The sequence below is a fragment of the Vulpes lagopus genome, chromosome 4, assembly GCF_018345385.1.
Source record: "Vulpes lagopus strain Blue_001 chromosome 4, ASM1834538v1, whole genome shotgun sequence".
Taxonomy (NCBI): domain Eukaryota; kingdom Metazoa; phylum Chordata; class Mammalia; order Carnivora; family Canidae; genus Vulpes; species Vulpes lagopus.
Genome location: NC_054827.1, coordinates 103187728 through 103209295, shown reverse-complemented (window position 1 = coordinate 103209295; position 21568 = coordinate 103187728).

Sequence of the window (21568 nt, the reverse complement as noted above, 5' to 3'; positions counted from 1 at the left end):
TAGAGTAACCTTAGAATTATTTTTTGACAAGTTGTATGACATTTCACTGGAAACTGCAGTAACCATATAATGAATGTGAAAGAATTCCTGTTGTTTCCAGTCATTATAGCTCTTTTAGAAACAAAATGGTAGAGTAATATGAATATGCGCATATGTGTATATATATTTAGGTATTTTATATATTATTTATTGAAAGCTTCTTTTTTGTATGGTTCCATGGTTTAATTATGTTTACAGTTCTTCTTATGCTATTTCTAAGAATGTTATGTGTTTTGAATGGCTATGGACTCATTCTTCTCTTTTTTAGTATGTTCTGGATTCTTATTGATAACTTCTAAGAAAGCTATTGATTTTTCTGTACTTAGCTATCCTGCCACTTTGCAAAATGCTATTAATTCTGTGTTTCAGGGATACCTGGGTAGCTCAGTGGTTAAGCGCCTGCCTTCAGCCCAGGGCATGATCCTGGAGTCCCGGGATTGAGTCCCACATCAGGCTCCCTGCATGGAGCCTGCTTCTCCCTCTGCCCGTATCTCTGTCTCTCTCTGTGTGTCTTTCATGAATAAATCAATAAAATCTTAAAAAAAAAAATTCTGTGTTTCAGTTGATTTCCATAGAATTACTAGGTGTATTATTACGTTCTTTTCAAACAACAAAGGGTTTTTTTTGTGTCTCTTTCCTAACAAACATTATTTTTGTTTACTGTATTATTACAATATTATCCTTGAGTATGGCTTTGGTCATACCCCATAATTGTATTTTGCTAAATCTTTCTAGCTATGCATCTGGTTGAAGCCTTATCTTTTTAATGACAGTTTTGAAAATGAATCACTTGGGTTCACACAGACCAGAGCATTGAAACTACTGATGAAAAGATCATTATTTAGTCTTTTGACCCCCTATTTGAACCACAGACCATACTCTCAGGTAGTCTACCTATAAGGAGAATATTTATTAATGCACAGATTTAAGCATACAGCCTGAATTTCCACTTTACTGTCTCTCTTCTTTATCTATTCTGAATCAGAATTTATCATGTAGTGTGATAGATCCTAAAATTGCAGAGATGAAAGATAACTACTTTCTGGCCTGAGGAAGCTCACAGTCTAGTAGAGGAAGCATGCTAGTAAACACTTTTAAATGGTGTTTCTCCTTACCCAGTGTATTAGTTTCCTATCACTGCTGTGACAGATCATCAGATATTTTGTGGCTTCAAACAACACAATTTTATTGTCTTAGAGTTCTGAAGTGAGAAGTCTAGAATAGATCTCACTGGCCAAAATCAAGGTGTTGGAGTGTTATAGGGGAGCATCTGTTACCTTGCCTTTCCAGCTTCTAAAAGCTGCCCTCATTTCTTGGTTATGGGCCCCTACCATCTTCCAGTCCAGAACTTCTCATCAATTTTTTTTTCTCATACTCTTCGGTCTCCTGCTTTCCCATTTAGGGCACCTTCTGATTACATTGGGCCCACTAGGAAAATCCATGATAATATTGTAAGCTCAGACTATTAGCAACGTTAATTCCATCTGCTTCCTAAATTCCCTCTGGCAATGTAACATAACATAGTCACAAGTTCCACAGAGTAGGATCTGGACATCTTTGGGGGTGAGGGAGCATTAATCTGCCTACCCCACACAGGTAGAAACAACTGTTCAACAGGCTGGGAACTTGCCAAGAGTGTCACAAGGGGATAGGCCCCAGAGTTTCACACACTGGAAATAAGGCCATATCGAAAAAGGGTCAAGATGGCACTCATATATAGACCTTGGGAAGCTTCTGTCACCTCAACAGAGGCTAAGACGTGTATATCCTTGTCATGTGTCCACACTATGTAAAAGCAGTGATGACAGAAAATAACAAGTACAAAAGGAAGCCATTGAGGTGGCAATAAAAGGACACATGCACACACACACACACACACACACACACACACACACAGGTAGATACAAAGAACCAATAAGAGCTTATGACAAAGCACATATATCTACTGGAAGATTTTCAAATCCATGGAAGATTTTAACACCTGTGTGTTTCCCTGTCACCTCAGTATATTAAGAAACCTTCACACCGTCAACTCTCTATTGCCCATAATTTTAAACTTGATTTGTGAGATTATAATACCCATCAGCATCTTTAGTCTAAAAATTCTCAGAATAAAGACTGAACAATGTAAAACCAGACTATCTTAAAATGTAGAAAAACAAGAAATGCTTTTATTTGTTGCATTAGTAATAGTAGTTGGGAGAAGCAAAATGAGCTCTGAGCTCTGCACATGACCTCTGTGCTCTGAGGTCATATATTAATACCTGAAACAAAAGTTAAATGGTACTAGGGAGGTAGATCTGAGCCCCTAAGGATCAAACCTCTTATCTCAGATGGGTTTCCTCCTTCTCTTCCTATGACCATGAGTTTTCTTTGTTCATTGAGCCTTGAGTTATCACCTTATACTTGAATCCAGTCCTTGTGATGACTCATCACCACCCCTCACCTACCCAAGTCAATTCTAACTTCCCATCCATGATCAAATGATCCAAAGGGTTCACATTGTGGTGACTTTATTTTCCATCACCAGCATCCCAACCCCATGAATGAATTGCTTAGTTCTAGCCTATGTGACTCTGGTTGAACCAAGTGCCAAAGTTCCCAGATAAAAATAAAACTTTCTGCCATTTAATTGACCTTCTATGTTATTTGGTGATCAACTGTGTTTGACCATCCCTTTAACTCCATGATGAACTTAAAAATACTTTGCCCTATGTTAATATTTGTTGCTGTGTATCATAATAGGCAGAAAATAGTCATGTGTCAAATTTCTCTTGTAAAACTTCCATGCAAAGATACTTGAAAAAAGATCATAAACTAACACAGCATTTCTTTTCACTTGCTTCAGGCTTCCTGTCCCTTCGTCTCCCCTCCTGGCCCCATTGTCAAAGGTCCATTTTGTCCACAGCACTGTGGTATGCACAGGGGATCTACAGAAACCTTGATGAGACACAGAATGTTATTGTCAGGGTTCTGCTCTTTAAATTTTTATAATGTAGAATCCGAAGACCGATGAAGGCAAAGAACCAAAATCACTAGGGAAAGGTGAGGAAAGCATGTAGGACTATAAGCCATGGCATAATGAGAGTTGTAGGAGTGAGGAATATACAGAAAGGGAATTATGTTGAGTGGGAGAAGGTGAAGAGAGAAGGAAGAAAATTTTGTGCCAGAGTAAGTCGCAAGTCTAAGGCACATGTATAGTTGAAGAAAAGGGATTTTAAAAAGTGTTTCCAAGTACTTCATATGTGGCTCCCCTGTGAATAAAATAGTTTATTTTTCATTAGGTTGGGCTGTTAAGCTTTGCCTTTTGCACATGACCTCTGTGCTCTGAGATTGACTATCCAGATTTATGAATACAAAAAAGCAGTGTTGGGATGGTCTACAATATCTCCCATTTCTTATATTTTATAAATCTCTTAAATAAAGTTATACCAAATATCCTTTTATCATCATTAATTGCCTAAAATGTTTACAAGATCTGACTTCATTAATATTTAACAAAATGTTTATAGTTTTGCCCTGTTGTACCAGATATGCACAACATATCTGCTGAGTTATATTCCTCCCTACTTTGTATGTGCATGTGTATGTGTGCAAGAGAGAGAGAGAGGAGAGAGAGAGAGAGATTATGGTCTCAGAAACAAGAAATGGCTTGAGTATTTAACCAACTCAGCATCTAAGATTATATGGACTCAGTTCTACTCATGATAATTTCACGATGATGTACTTTGCATCTACTCATGATAACCTTGTTTGTCTCAGCTCCCTACTTAACACGTAGTAATACTGAAATCTAAGTTTACCCTCCTTAATGTTATTTTTCCTAAGGATTCTTTGAAAGAACAAAACAAAATGAAGTGGAAACAAAAACATCCAGCTTCACCTCAGCCAGCTACTTCTCTGCTTCTTCCTTTCTCTGTTTGCAATTTTCACTTTCCTTCTCTACTCTTAGCCAACAGAAAAAGACATAGGGAGTGAAATCCTTAGGGGTAAAGGCAGGACATCCAAATACAAACCCGCACAGGATGCATGTCCAATGTCTCTTTAGTATGGGCAGGAGGACTTTCCCCAACATGCTATTTCTGCCTCCTGTGGACAACAAGGACCCATGTTCATTTCAGGGCATTTATTTCTGCTCTGCATCATTAAAGATGAAGTTCTCTCTGGCTAGATAGGATTCAACACAACCTCAGAGAGTGGATGTGCTTTCCTTCATTGGGGCAGCTTCACACAGAAAACTGACACCCTCCTTCCTGGGAGGAGGGGTGGGGACCATTGACCTGAGAACAAATGTGCTTTTCAAAGGTGCAAAGGCCTGGCCTGGGGAAAAAGTGGGGGGCAGGGGAGGGTGATATTGAAAACAATGTATTTTTCCTTCCCTGTCAATCACTTTGCCCTGAGGTTTCTCACCCTTTGGATCAATGGGATTAATTGTTTGCTGGGGATGGGGGGGCAGCAAATGCCATCTAGGACAAAGAAGTCATTGCTCAGCTTGAATTTCACACTAACTTTTTTCTTCCCCTTAAGTCCATGGTCTTAAAAGCCTAGCTTTGTTGAGCAAATAAAAGATTTCTAAATTCCAAAAACATTCCTTCTACATATCCCTAGCAGAGCTTGGGGGTCTGATCACAGAGGTTTACTGTAAGCCATCTAAACGTAGAGGAAGTCCCTGATAAATGGAAAGGGACAGGCTTCTGGGCAGAGAGGAACTCGGAGCAATTAGGGGGGCACAAGTCTAAGACTTAGATGTTATCTGAGTGAGTCCTTTCAGAGAATAGGTATCCCCTGTCCTAGGTGTTAGGTCCAAAGTCTATGAAGTCAAGAAAATAGGAAGTCCCTGTATGCTGATGAGGCAGCCAAAACCAGAAGTGGCACTTCCTATTTGGAGTTTAAGACCTAGTCATTGTTCCTCTAGTCCCAGAGAAGCTTTAGGTTACCTGAAACTAAGACAAGAAGAGGAATAGGAGTAAAGAGGCAAATTTTAGGTTTTGTTCTCTACATGTAGAAGATGAGGGAGAGTTAGGAGCCTTGGTGGCTAGTCGGCCAGGTTGGATACAACAGTCACTGAATGAATGCAAGAGAAAAGCTGCTTTGAAGCTGTTGCCTGTGAAAAGCCCCAAGTGACATCCATTTGTAAACATCTATTAGGCATGCCTCAGTCTTAATGGAGCCATCCTGGCAACAGATGCAGATCCGGCTCATCTTTGGGCAGCTTCCGAGATGTTGTAACCTAGATTCCCAGATCTAGCATCACCTGAACACGGTCTTGAAAGCCCAGGAATGATAACGGCCCCTAGCGATTTTTCCTCTGCAGGTCAGGGGTGGTGGTCAGGAATCTGCAGGAACCATTATTTTTGTGCCATTATTCATTTTTGAAACCATTAGATTGGACTACCTTGGGGAAGGTGTGAAAAGTGAGGACATTGAGTGGCAAAGCACTGATCTTCGTGGAACCTAGCACGAAGGAGGGGGCCTGGAAACAGAGGCACCTGGGAAGGAGTCTATAAAGGAATGATCAGTCATGTTGATGGGGAAGCAACAGAGATGTCAGAAAATGAGCCTTTTTCTCCCCCTTTTGTACCATGAGTCACTACTACATTATCATTCTCCCTGTATTATTTTCCCAAAGATAAAAATGTTCCTTTTCTATAGATACTTCTCTATAGACTACTTTTTTTTTACAGTATCCTATTGAGTGAAAAAAGAAAGCATTTTATTAAAAGCAGTAATTTGTTACTGCCCTAAATGATCTTTTATAGTTTCAAAAACACAGTGTCTTCTTGATAAAGCTGGTCTGAGAGTGAATTATGAGGCTGCTGGAAGACATAAAACATACTGTGCCTAACTCTGCTAATGCAAAGTGGTGAGCCTGTAGTGGCTAATTAGCATGCTGCTGTTAGCGCCTTTCACCTTTTTTGTTTCTTTTGGAGGTTTCTTCTTGGGGAAAAAAAATTCTAAAATACTTGCAAAAAATTTTTGTGAGACTCAAAACAAAATGCATACCTTTGTAGAGGCAGAATTTATACAATGATGTGCTGAGCTATCTTTGTTCATCTCCAGCGAGGTGATGATGCTCACTGAATGACCCCTAGGCTAAAGTCTCAGGTGGAATCTGAATGCATGAAGGATGAGGCATTTTATTTTTTACTCCTCTTCCACTTTCTCAAGCCATGTGTAGGCTCTCCTGGTGAAGGAGAGGAAATGAGAGGCATTGGCCATCAACCCAGAGACGCCTCTGCACCTGGATTTGCACACACCTGAGTGAGGCTCTCACATCCCTTTGTCCTTCCTGTTACAGACATCTGAGAGGGACCTTGGAGGACCACAAAAGCCTACAGTATGTTGTCACGGAAAAGCTGTTAGAAATTTCCCAGCGGACAGCGGTGTATCTAATTACTGAATTATTAAACAGAAGGCCCCTGCCTAAAAAAAGCGAAGTGCTGTCACTCAAGAAGATAAATTCATGTGAAAAGCAGAGGTGCAATTAGGTTACCTTGCTCATTTCTGCAGATAAATTTGGGATATTCCAATTCAAGAGGCAAGGAAACTGAATTGCCTCTGGTATCTGCTTTAGATCAAACCTGAAATATTAAGTCAAATGTGTTCTCAGTTCCTCCACTAGCTGCTAGAATGACAAGCCCCAACCTTCTGCTCTTTTGCACTTTTTGGTTCAGGCCCAAAGAGTCTTTTCTGAACTTGAACTTGTCACCCTACAGAAATCGTGTCTGAGAGTTTGCAGCAGATAAAATAAATAAATGGACAAAGTATGGGTTAGGAGCCAAAGATGATTACTTTTTGGGATGTTCTTTGGTGCAAGAGTCTTTTTTGTTTTTTCCAGAAGTTTTGGGACCAGAATGCAGAAAGCCCCTTGGACTTCTCAGCCTGCTCAGGGAGAAGGTGAAATGAAATGTCCTTGAACCCTATGGTGAAGTCCACCCACACTGGGGATAGTGATCCATTGTACTGAATTCCACTGATTCAAATGCTAATCTCAGCATCTTCAAAGACACACCCACAAATAATTTCACCTGGGTACCCTATGCCTCATTCAACTTGACACATAAAATTAATCATCACACCCAAACTTCCAATTTTCCCCCCAGATTGCCATTTTTACAGTTCCTACTCAATAAATGTTTTTTAAGTTAAATGAATCCATTTTCTTCAACTGCAAATAATGAATGTTAATAACATTTGGACTCTGTTGTATGCCACTTGCTATTGGCTAGTGATATTTACCCATGTGATTACCAGGAACAGGTAATCTCCAGATCAGTCAGGAAGATGAGTCCTGAAGAACATTAATGGTGGGGACATGGCTCTAGTAGAATCAATTCAGAACAGGTTTGTTTTATTCTTCCTTTGCTACATGAAAATCAATTCTGAGGATAACTTTTTCTAAAGTGAGAGGGATTCACTGACTCAGATAAAGTTCACAGGGGTCTTTGTATACTACTGAATTCTATCTTATATATGTATGTGTATATATATCCACACATGTTCCACGTTCCCACTTCTTCAGCGTGATAGTTGACATTCTTTGTTTATACCAAGCAACCAACTCAGACCCCAGACCCAGGATGGCATACTGGTTAAGTATATAGCTTCTAGGGCCAAACTTCCTAGGTGTCTTACCTCATACTGACTATATGACCTTTGTATCTCATTTCCTTGTCTGTTCAATAATAATGTTTGTATCTGAAAGTCACATACTCACTGATCTGTACAGCTGGGATTCAAACTGTGTGTCTCTACTGATCACATTAAATGTCAATTTAACTTTTGCCCTTGAATCTACTTGAGTTACCTGGACTTTGCCTTGTGTTTCTTTTATATCCCAGCACCTAGCACACAGTAGATGCTCAGTAAATTCATGTTGAATGGATTTTGGATTATTGTCAGAAGTCTGGCCCGTGGTGGAAAAATATCAATATCCTAAAGAAATAATACTCTGTTTCTGTAGGCAATGTAGTTTCCAACAAAAAGCCATGGTCAAAGCTCATTTATTATATTTTTCTTCCAATATAACTACAGAAAAGTGTACAATGAGATGCTGAGGATAACTTGAAGGCAAGAAGCTTACAAAATGTGAAAAATGTTAACATCACATTTTTAGGCTTATTAGAAACAGTCCAAATAATTACAACAGCCAAATTACTGGTGGCTTTTGGCTCATGTCCAGGAGGAAGGTCATGACCCAACATACCAGTACCCTGCATGGCATAAGTGATTGACAGGAAAAGGAAATAGATTGATACCTTTCACATGGGAATCATAGCTTGTTGCAAATACAAGCAAAACACAAATTTGGATTTTGTGGGAAAAGCTAATTGTGTTCTGATTCAAATTCTTTGTTCCCAAAGTTGTTTAATTGTGATTTATTTGTGTGTCTGTGTGTGTGTGTGTGTGTGTGTGTGTGTGATATAAAAACAGCTGCATATCATAATAAAATACAGGTCACTCACTGCTGGTTAAATCCTTACTGGATATGTCTCTGCTTTCTTTTCATTACAGTGTCTATTGGATATTTGGCTCCAGGCAGAGTGGAAGCTGTTTCTCAAATGGATTTTTTTTCAATCACTGTATAGGAAATTATTAATGTTTGAGTTTCCAGATAATTATCTACAGCCCATCCATAAAGAATATGGAAGGTATTTCATAAGAAAATTATGCAAAGGAGTAAGCTACCCCAGCCTCTCATATTTCTGTAATAATGAACATGAGGACTCCATGTTGGATTTCCAACTCTGTGCTGTATTTAGGTCCATTGGAGTGCCAATAACTCAGATGCAGAGGGTTTATTTTAGATAGGTTTGTTTTTTGGGTTTTTTGTTTTGTTTTGTTTTTAATTCAGAGGCAGGTACACTTAGCTTCAATTCCATGATTCATGAAATGACTTAAGGTTTCACAAGAAGCTAAGAGCTAATTTTTAACCAATATCCATCTTGTTTCCAGATTTGTACATATGAAATTTGGAAACTATTTTGTTGTAAGGCAGAAGTTATCAACCTCAGCTGCACATTAGCCAACCATACTTGCTACTACCTGGGTAAGGCCCAATTGGTATTTTTAGATAGCATCAGTATTATTATACAGCTTTCAGGTGATTCCCATGTCAGCCTACAGAGTACCACTGTTAGGTCATACACATTTAGATATACAGAATAATACTATGTAAACATTATACATTTTGATGTTCTTTATTGTATTTAGACATTTTGAAAAACAAAAATTATAGTTTTCCATTGGTATCAAATATTGAAGAGGTTCATTTTACCTTGAAGTGTGGAATCTAAATAATTTCCATTTCAAGTCTCCTGTAAATACAGAAAAAATCCTGATCATATTCATATCTTTATTTTAAAATATTTTATTTAGTATATTCTATACTAGTATACTACATGAGAGAAAACCCATTGATGAGCCCACCAGGATATAAGATACTGGGTGTTTTCCTTGACTTTTATCAAATAAGAATTTTTGAGTATTTATTACCCTCCTCATAAGAAGGATGCCTGAAGAGTGTTCATATAACTAAAGAATTTGCAGTTGATGGGAAAACAAGTTGTGTATACAAATGACTATAATATTTTGAGATAATGGCACAAAATTAGCTGTTTAGTAAGTACTATGAGGTATGTCAAGGAGTGATTAGAAGTTTCAGGGAGGAATCAGCCTTGTGCTAGAACAAATCAAGTGTTATGAGGTTCCCATGTGACCAAGAGGAAGATGGACATTCTGGACAAGGGCAAGGTCAAATTCCTAGATCAATGAAATGTATGTTGTTTCTTGGGGATTGGGAAGCAGTCCAGTAGGGCTGGATTGCTGAGGTTTTATATCACTCGTTCTACTGCAGGAGAAGAATTTTTCTTCTCAGTGGCTCAGAAGAAGTGAAGATGAGACATTAAATTTTTTAACTGAAGCACAGTTGCCATATAGTAGTAATAAACTAGTTTCAGTTGTACAGAATAGTAACTCAACAGTTGTATACACCATGAAATGCTCACCACAATAAGTGTATTACAACATTATTGACTATATTCCTTATGCTGTGCTTTTCATCCCTATGAATTATTTATTTTATAACTGGAAATTTGTACCTCTTAATCCCCTGCACTCATTTCACCCATCTCCCCCATCCACCTCCCCTTTGACATCCACCAGTTTGTTCTCTGTTCTCTCCATTTACAAGTCTTTTCTTCTCTTTGTTGTCTTGGGTTTTTTTTTTAGCTTATTTTGATTTCTTAAAAATTATTTCTGGTTATTTATATATTTTCTTTATTTTATATATTATGACAGAAACTGCTGAATCATGATTCTTCGGGGCATTTTTCTGTAACTTTATGACCATATAACAATACTTATTATGGTTAGATTTTCTTGAATGAGTACATTACACAAGAGTTAATAGCCCCAGAGGACATGTACTAATACAATACTCATTAGACCATAAAGACTAAGTGGAAACAATTGCTTTCATAAGTTTATACTTAATTGCATGCACAGGTGTTTTCATTTTGAAGACGGAATTTTAGGTAAAAAGTATGATTAATACTCATGCCATCCCAGAATGCCAGATGAAGGAAAGTTTTCCCCAACTTTAGAGAGAACAGAGCATGCAGATGTTTAGGTCATTGTGATAGAAAGAAGTGTTCCTGACCTGCACTATATTACTTTTCTCCAGATTGCCAAAATGGCTTCTCAATGTATTCCACAGTGGCACCAATTTAGAGCATTATTCCTCTGTGTTTATATCCTGTAGACAGATTCCATATTCTTTGCTATTTTGTCACAGAAAATTCTGTCCCAACAATGTTACTAAAAAGACTCCCATAAGTATTCAGAAGTGTTTAACTGAAATCCAGAAGGGGAATTCAGATTCCACCAACTCCCCAAAAAATCTACAATGAAGTCTTCAAGCAGTGAACTGCACACTTCATACAAAGGAAAGAAACATCTTGATGAGTGGAATGAACCTTGAATTAGAAGCCAAGAAACAAACATTGAGGCCCTACCACATACTAGCTATGTGACCTTGGAGAAGACACTCAAAGTAACAGATTCAGATGAACCTCAGGTTTTTAATACAGGTTAGAGAAAACAATACTTCCTTTTCATAGTTACAGGACTGGGAGAACCGAAACAATGGGGAAGGATTTTAAAGCTGGTAATAACTTCACAAAAGTGAACTACAGATATTTTGTTGCTCTTGTTATATCATTTGGATTTCACAGTTTGTCAAAGCAGACTGTCCTTAAGAGAGTCTTTTTCTGCTGTTGGAACCAGCAGAAAAATACAAGGAAGCAAATAGAAATCCCTAGAGAGAAGCCATGTGAATTTTTGGATTAGGTCTCCAAGTTATCTTTTATATAATAAGATGATACTTTAAAAATAACCAGATATTTGGATTTTTCACTAACTACTTATTGGAAGGATCTTTCTGTGCCTTTAAAAAGTGTTCTAAAAAAATATGGACATATATTATTCCAATGTATAGATAGATACCTTTTGATTTGTAATTTGAACTTTATGTGCAAAACTTTATCTGGATTTCAAATTTTCTAATGAAAGATATGCAAGAAGGATATCATCAGGTCAAAATACATAAGCACCTTCAAGTCTTATGACTCATAATTCAAACTTATTTCTTAAAAGTTTCACTAATTTATAACAATACCACCAATATGTGAGTGGATCTGTTTCAGCATACCGTTGTCTGCACTGCATATTTCAATGTTTAAAAGTAAATGTTGTCATTGTTTTGTTATGGATCTTTAGAAAATTGTGAATCTCATTTTTATTTTAGTATCTATATTCTTCTCCATTGATTAGTCTTATTCTCTTTTCCATTTATTTACTCATGCATTTCTAAGAGTTTGTATGGTGTGTGGAAATATTAAGACTAAATACTTTTAAATACTTACACAAAATAGTCTCTACCATTTTTTTTAATCTTCTAATTTGTTTTGTGTTACTTTTCACTATAGACAACATTTTTCTCCTCATTTTGTCACAACGATAGCACTTTTACTTTGCACCATTCTCATTGGAAAGTAATGCTATTATTATTGTTGGAACCGAGACAAAGCCTACACTATGCACACATATAGTTCTGCCCTAACTTCATTCAGTCAACAGAAGCTCATTAAAAGAACCATATAAGGAAGGCATAAATATTTGATCTTGGCTGGTCCAAACACAAATAATGTATCTCTTCTTCTCAAGGAAGACTCTTGAGGTACATGGTACTTTTGAATTGGAAAGGGAGGCAGATTTAAAGCTAGAGTTGGTTTACTTTATTTTTAAAGTCTGCATTATGACCAGTAATCCATTGGAAGTCCAAGTTTTTCCTTTCACTATTATTGTTAAATAAAGCTAAGGAACTTTCTTAAAGTCACAATGACAGATCCAAAATGAGTCTTACAAATAGATTTTTCTGTTATTAATTATGATCATAGAAGTGAAGCCATTTTGATTTTCTAAACCAGGACTTTAATAAACTAGATAAGAGTGTCTTGTGTGGCAGATAATTTACTTGTTTATCCAAATCCACATACTGCCCTTTTACTTAAAAATAGCTTGGTAATATACTTTGGGATTGCAATTGCCTAGAACCAAAGGATGAGGTTAACCTGAACCAATCATTATAATCTCATTCTCTTGGGATGCCTGGGTGGCTCAGTGGTTGAGCATCTGCCTTTGGCTCTGGTCATGATTCCAGAGTCCTGGGATCAAGTCCTGCATTGGGCTCCCCACTGGGAACCTGTTTCTCCCTCTGCTTGTGTCTCTGCCTTTCTCTGTGTGTCTCTCATGAATAAATGAATGATATCTTAAAAAATAATGAAAAAAATCTAAAATCTCATTCTCTTTTGGCAGATAATGTTCATTTTTCAGTTTCTTTTGGAGGAGTGCACACATTGCCATTTCTAGTCAGTGAAGTATGAAAGGAAGTGTAGGAGAAGGTATCAGTGAAAGAAAATCCTATTTGTTCCAACTCCATCCTTCCCTAATAGGATACTGGTGGAAAGATGGAATAACTAGATTGTGGTAGCCATATTGGCATCATGAGAAAAAGGCCATGAGAATCCCAAAAGCACATAAAGTCTGTGGGTAGTAGATCAATGATGGAATCACCTACCACCAAGGGTATGTCCAGCTTTTTCTGGCTTTAAAATACTAAGAGTTGTTTTGTCAAATAAATAAGGAAGGTATGAACAATATATATGAAATGAACTAATAAACTACATATAAAAAAACTAATAGTATGTTCATTTGGAAAACAATGAGGAATACACAGTGAACACAAGGGAGGATGGATAAAATAGGAGATGGGGATTAAGGAGTACACTTGTGATGAGCACTGAGTGATGCATGGAGTTGTAAAATCACTATATTGTGCACCTGAAATTAATACAACACTATATGTTAACTACATTGCAATTTAAAATTAAACTAAATAAGGATGGTTGGGTGACTGTTGGTTAAGAATCTGATTCTTGATTTCAGCTCAGGTCATGATCTTAGAGCCCTGGGATTGAGCCCTGATTTGGGCTTTGTGCTCAGTGGAGTGGAGAGTCTGCTTCTCTCCTTCTCTCCCTCCCCCCCAACTCTCTCTCTCAAATAATACATCTTAAAAAAAAAAAGAACATGGCATTTCCCTAATGCTTGTACACATAAATTAAAAAAAAAAAACTTATATTCTCATGAAAGGAAAATGTTACTTGAAAGAGATGTTAATTAACTATAGTGTAGTTTCCAGGGGGATAGCACAAGGCTTTGCCCCTGTGCTTACTATATACACAAGTTAAAAGCCTTATACCTTAATGAAAGGAGGATGTTACTTGAGGGACAGTGTAAGCACAGAGTGGTTTTAAGGGGGGGAAAAGAAAGCTATGAGGCATCTCATAAAGAAGAAAATAGGTAATAAGCCATAGCAGTAAGGGGAGTTTTCACATCATCGGAAGTTGCCATAGACAAGGAAATATGCAGGACAAGTCTATCCCAGATGCTGAGAACAGAACCAAGATTCACCAAACATTTGAGACAGGCCATTTACATGAAAAAGAAATAGCAAGTCCAAACAGAAGAAAATGTTACACCCAGGAGAGTGAAAGTAATACAGCAAGTACATGAATAAAACTCAACCAACCAAACAAAAAGGCCTTAAAATGGAAGGTAATCATTAAAGGAAAGAAAAATGTGTGTGGTGAAACAAATACAGGTAATAAGAAAAAGAATAAAATAGATATTTTGCACAGAAAAAAATATGCCCTGTAATGATTACTATACTTGTGTAAATTAACTTGTAATAAATAATTATGCACACTGAAGAGCCAGTTACATAGTATTGAAAGGCAAATTGAAAAGATTGAAAGGTACGTTAAGAAACATTTGTAGATCACAGAGCAAAGAGAAAAACAGAAACAAAAGTTAAACTAAAAGTCTAACTATTTTAAAGATAGAACCAAAATTTCTACCATCTATCTGAAAATATTTATATAGAGAGTAAAGAGAGGATAAGGGAGAACGATTTTGAAAAAGAACTATATAGCAAGAAATATCCCAGAACTTTTATTTAAATAATAAATATATATATAGATATATGTATGTATTAATGACATATAGCTTCAAATAAATTTAATAAAAAAACAAAAAACTCACAGTGCGACACAAGAAATGAAGTTTCATGATAGCAATACTGAAAAAAAAAAATTCCTAAAAGATAGCAGTAGAAAAAGAACAGTTATTTATAAGAGAATGGAAATAGAATTGACACCAGATTTCTCATCAGCAGTGGTGAATACAAGAATGCCGAGTAGTATCATCAAAGTTCTGAGAAATAGGACTTTGAACCTAGCATATTATACTAAGGTCAACTAACCAAATTATGATTTGAGATGGAAGAAGACAATAAAGACTTTTTTTCAGACATAGAACATCTACAATTTATAGAACTTTCTGAAAAGAACCATAAAAGAATTTAATGAAGGATCAAAATGGAAAAGAGGGTTATTCAAGAATTATTTTAAACAAACATATAAAACCCTGTCAAGTTTTTATCAATTTGTAAGTTTGTTCCACAATATTAATCTAAGATAAAGTGCACATTAAAAGAATGAGGTGAGCAAAGAGAAGACAAATTTGCTCAGATATATACATATTGGAAAAAAAAGCATAGTGATAAATTCTGGACTGAAAATTAACACTTTTTTTTGGACTGAAAATTATATTTAAGAGACTAAATGTACCTAAATAGTTATGCAATATAAGGAAAGGCTTAGGGAGATTACTTTCCAAACCCACACTAGGAGTTATAGGAAGGAGCCTGGGATATATTTTGAGGCAGGATTGGCAATATTGATCATATTAAATTTAATTACAATGTTTAAGTTATTAAAAGGGAAATAGAGGAGCACCTGGGTGGCTCAATTGGTTAAGCATCTGCCATTAGCTCAGGTCATAATCTCAGAGTCCTGCTATCCAGCCCTGCATTAGGCTCCCTGCTCAGTGGAGAGTCTGTTTCTCCCTCTCCCTCTCCCTCTGTGATCTCTCTCCTTCAAATAAATACATAGAAATCTTTAATAAACAAATAAATACAAGGGATATAGAAGTGTGCATTTTAATAAAAATTGAAAGCAATCTATATACATGATAAGGTATATGTACAAAAACAGGAAAGAATAAATAATTTTTTACATAATCCATAAGCCTTCCATAAAATTAAAAAAACACCACTGATACTTAGTATTTTCTTCCAGGATTGCTTCTTTGCATATTTTCATTTAATTGTGATCAGATCAGAACAACTGAAAAAATGTGGTCACATTTTCTCCTTATTGTAATATTTTTAAGTCATATTTCCATACCACCTAATTTTAGCATAGAAAATTTCCATTTTATTATGGGCATCATTTCCTGGCTCCCCTTTTGTCTCAAAACTCCTCAATTTAATTGTCTACACTAGCTTTTTCTACTCTGGATTTTTTCCAGAACACAAGACCATCAGGCTTGTGCCCGTCATTTCAGCTCAAACACATGTCTGTCACCAACAACCTCGCATGGTCAACTCCCAAGTGCTAAGCCCCTGTCTTACCATAAGGGCCTCACAGCATTTTGTGTATACCTTAATGAGTCCAAATTTCATTCTCCAGCCCCATCTTTAAACAGAGCTTGCATTATTTAGCTTTCTCCTCTGAATCTCTCCTTGGGCATCTGTTAATCATATCAAATTTCATATATCTGATCCCAACCTCTAGATTTCAACTCCCATAAACCAGTCTCTCTGCTTTTCTCACTAAATGGCAACTTCTTTCACCCTATTGCTCAGGATGAAAGCCTTAGTTCTGATTACTTGTCTCTCTCACACCCCTATCCTGAATGTAATTGTTCCAGGATGTCATGACAAACACCCAGTCTCTGCCCCTGTCATCACTCCTCTGGTAGGCTGCAGGAGCTTCAACCTTGTCTCTCTGCTTCTTTTTCTGACTCCTAGCAATCTATTTTCCACACAGTGCAATGTTTGTCCTAATATGAAAATGTTATCATGTCACCTTCACCCTCTGCTAAAAATCCTCTAATGGCTTTTAATACCCCAATCCAAAACCTTCTCCTTTGTTCTAACTCATGAAGGACACAATCTTGGATCACTTCTTCTTCCATCACTCATGGACTTTGAGCCAAATCTGTTGGTTCACTGTCCCTTGAACACACCATGCCAGCTCCCCATAACCAGGGTGGATGAATCTGTTATCCTCTGTGCCTGGAATGTTCTTCCCCTAGATGGTTTCATGGCTTGTTCAGTCACTCTTTATGGCCTCCTGTTCAAGTGTCACATCCTCAGAGAGTCTTTTTCTGATCCTTAAAACTAACCACCCATACTCTCTACTCCCTTACCTCTACTTTGATTTATAGTATTTACTACTCTCAACATTATCTCACCATTTCTACTTCTTTCCTCAAACATAAACTGTTATTTATTTTTCAGGTGAAGAATCTGAGACTTTGACATGACATTTGAGACTATCAGGTATGGGGCTGAAACCCAAACTTTCGAAGTCCATAAATGCTCTTAACATTGTACTATGCTGCCACGATGCTGCTGGTAAGGGAAGGAATGAAAAAGAGACACAGAGAGGATGGGAGAGAGAGGGGAAGAAGAGAGAGAGAAAGAGAAAGAGAGAAGAGAATTTAGATGTAATTTATTTTTAATATTTGAGAGTGGAGAACAAAGAATTCTTTTAATTATAAATCATGGCTCTGTCTAGTAAGGAAATAAAGATCTGAATGCTGCTTAGCAGCTGTTGCCAAGAATTGACCACAGCTTGGTGACACCATTTTAAATGACTGCAGGTGTGACTGAAAAGGCACCAGAGAATCCAGTACAGAGTGGAGGTCACCCTTTAGATGACATAGGCTATTAAGATAATTTGGGAACTGAGTCAAGGAAGATGTGGTTTGTTGAACCACAAATCCAAAGGGAAAGGGAAAGCCTTTGAAAATGGGTGAGGGTAAGTATGCCTTTGTCCTATTCAGGGAAAGGGCAAAGTACACCAGCTGGACACAATTAAGTCTGCACAAAGTCCAGGGGGTCAGGGGCAAGAAAGAGGAACAGGTAAAAACTGACCTCTATGCCAACTCTAACACAAACCAGTGAGGGCAAAGAATGTGCTGTCAATTTGCATATCTTCAGAAGAAGAGAAGACAGCCATCCACACCAATGTTAATTGAGCCACATGTTGAAAGTATCATCCACAATAAAATCTGAACCTCATTGAAAGTGCTCTGAAAGCACTGGTGTTCAGATAGGACCGGGACTTCAGGCCCAACAGAGACAACACCAGTGTTTGAGCTGTGCTCCCTGTGTCACTGCTCATGTGTCCTTCAGACCAATCACTGCATTCCCTTCATCTCTACTAATGTTTCTTTCCCCCAGCCCTATTATGGGGCAGACATTTGCATCTCTTATCTCTATAGCCCCCTGATCATTGTGTAGTTTTTGGCATATAAAGTGTTCAAAAAACTCAGTCAAGTGATTGTAAATGATTCAAAGAGTCTCAATTTCCATTCTTAAAATTATGTATTTGGGTCTGGCTATTTGAACAAGACCTAAATCCAGTTCTCAGAGTAACAATGTGCCTATGACCATATTTCATGTCTGTGACAGGTCTCCATCATGTAGATGATTTGGTTAACTTTACCTCCCATATGTAAGACCGATGACACATGTGTCCATAAACCAGGGTATGCAACAGAAAATGGAGTCTCACCTTTGTTTCCCATGCAGCTCTGTCTCCATCTACAAATGAGATAGAGAAGCATCAGCATTAGAGTTAAGATTAACAACAGAGATTTATTTTTTGAATGTCAAATTTAATTCCTTTGTTAAATAATGTATGCTTGCTATGGGAAAAGTAGGAGAAAAAAACTATCTGATGTTAGTCACCTATATTGCTCTCCTCCAAAGATGAGAACTGTGAACAAGTTATGTTCCCATAAACTAATATGGACAGTAGGAAGATATTATATTTGACCTGTCTACATGAGTGTACCCATAAAGCTCTATCCATCCATCTGTCTTTTCTTAGAGTTTCAAAGTGTGCACTTAAAAGTCAGGCAAAACCTGGTTTTGAATCTATGAATAAAGGAAGTTACTTTTATTCAATCATTCTCTACCTGGGTGATTGCCAATTCTATAATGAAGACAATAATAGTATCCATTTAATTTTGTACTTAAAATAATTAAGCAAGATAATTGATTTAAAAGATTGAGCACAGTGTTTGCAAATGTAATCTCTAAAATATTAGCTATTTTCAGTAGAAAGTGGGGAACACATTGCAAATTGCTTTTTAACTTATATTTTTCCACAAAATCTCTTGTCCTTAAACATACTTCAAAACATGATGCTTTTTTAATCATTGTATAGGATTTCTTCATTTGGTGTGCCATAGTATGTACAACCATGTTTATATCTTTGAAAGGATACACTATTTTCAAAGTTTTACTACTATAAATAACTGCAGTGGAGGACATCTATTCAGCCTATGGTAGTGGAATGTTTATCATGCTTGAGTAACATATAAGGCACCATAATAAATGATGCAGATACAACCACTACACTCATAGCATTAAAGGAAGCTAAGTAAGCAGTTTGGATAAAGCATGATGTGATAGCATATGAAGAAGGTATTACAGGATCTTTTACTCAGAATTGGGAGTCAGAAAGTCTTTTGGGAGGGAGTAATGTCTAAATGGAAAGGATGAGTAGAAATTGCTTGAATCGACAGAAGATGGGAGTGAAGAGCTTGTGGTATTCAAAGGAAAGAAAACATCACATGAGAAGACCTGGAGATACAAGAGAGTATGGGCTGTTCTGCAGCTGACAGTGGTTCCCGGGGATAAGGCACATGGTGCACTGAGCTGGTAGCAAACAAGAGTGGCAAGTGACAGGATGCCTGGGGTGTTTACACTCACCCGGAGGGGAATCTATGGATATGCTTTACTAAGTGAATTGACATAATTGCATTTGTATTTTGGAAAGAGGCCCTCTGCAGCCTCAAACTTCACTGTGTGGCAAGAAGAAAGAGAAAGTGATACTGAAAGCTGGAAGGGAAACAAGTAAAGGGATCCTACAGGATGCTGAGCAAGACAGGATAGTAACTTGGGACAAAGAATTGGCAAAGGGATGGAGCAAAAAGAAGTGGATGGATTTCATTGACATTTAGAAGGCAAAGTTAACAGGACAGATGTGGATGGATGGCAGAAAAATAAAGAACAGCAACTGTTTAATAGTTTATTCTGAAAATACTTGCAGGGCATGTTAAGGAAAAACACTCTACCAAGTATTCAAAATAAAGAATGAATCAGTAGAATTTAGAAAGAATGCTTCAGTTGATGGGTTTGTAAATAACGCTTTCAATTGACTTTGTTCATCTACATGACTTCGTAAAAATGATGTTGGAAGATACAGCCCATGCAGCTAGATAAGTGAAAGCATTTGGAAACATAATAATTGGAAAGAGAGAGGTAAATAATCTTTATTTAGGTTGATTGCATATCTAGGAAAATCAATATGAGTATTATTATACACAATACTGGAATCAAATACCATATTTACAGACAAACATAAATGATAAATTTCTTCAGGATAAACTTGAGCAAATATATGCAAAGGCACAAAAGTTTGCTAAAACAAATAGAAAAATATGTAATGCATTGGGATAAAAAAGACTTAACTGCCACGAAGATAAAGCCCCCCCCCAACAAGATAATTTATAAATTTAGTGCAATCTCAATAAAAGTATCAATAGATATCTTTCTCTTGGAGTTAAAACACTGGTTACAAAGTTCAATTGAAACAAGCAAAAGTAGCTAGCTTAACCTTTAAAAAGAGAAATGTGGGTTTAAAATCAATTTAATCAAATCGGTATAGACAGATAGTCCAATGGAGCAGAATGAAAATCTAGAAATATATTCAAGTGCTTTTAACAATTTAGTTTATGATAAAGATGACACCTCATATTAGATAGATTTTTAAATAAACCATGTTGGAACAACTGGGTAGCCACATGATAAAAATATATATATATAAAATATAATGGGTCTCTTTCATATAACAAACCAGTATAAAATCCAAATAAGTCAGATATCTCAGTGTAAAAATATGAAACCAGACAAGTAGAAGAAAACAAAGGTGAATTCATTTCTATTTTGTGAGTAAGAGGAAAATTTCTTCCTAAGAATTACTCAAATTCAAGGAGCCATTAAAAGCACTAATAAATTCAACTACATTTTTAAAACAGGGTTTACATAGAAAACAAACAAAGAAAACCAAAGTTGAAAGACAAATGACACAGGAAAAAAAATATTTGCAACTTATATCAGAAAGATGGACGGAGATCACAAAAATCTAAAAATAAGATCAACCAGCTGATACGAAATTGGAAAGGTTATAAAAGATATTTCAGAGTAGAAGTATAAATGGCCAATAAACATATGATAAATGCTCAATCTCATTTATAAATGTGATTTAAACTAGACTGACATTTCACCAAAGCTTTGACACCATACTCAATTGGAAGAGCAATGGATCAACTGACACTTTCACGTATTGCCGGTGAAAATGCAAAATGGTGCATATTTGGAAAAATACTGACTGTATCTAGCAAAATGACATACACAATTTCTTTTTGACTGGATAATCTCAATTTTACAAATTTATTTCACTGGCATAAGTAAGAAATTACTTACACACAAGATTATTCTTTGTAACATTATTTTTGAAAAGCAAGAGAATTGAAGCACCTGCCTGGCTCATTTGGTGGAGTATGTGACTCTTGATCTCAGGGTTGTGAGTTCAAGCCCCACATTGAGTGTAGAGATTACATAAAAATAAATTTTCTACATAAATCAGTAGATAAATAAATAAAAGCAAGATATTCAATTCAATCCAAATATCTTTCAATAGGCATCAATTGAATAAACTATAGTACAGTAATATAATATCAACTAATATAATACTTTTGAGAAAAA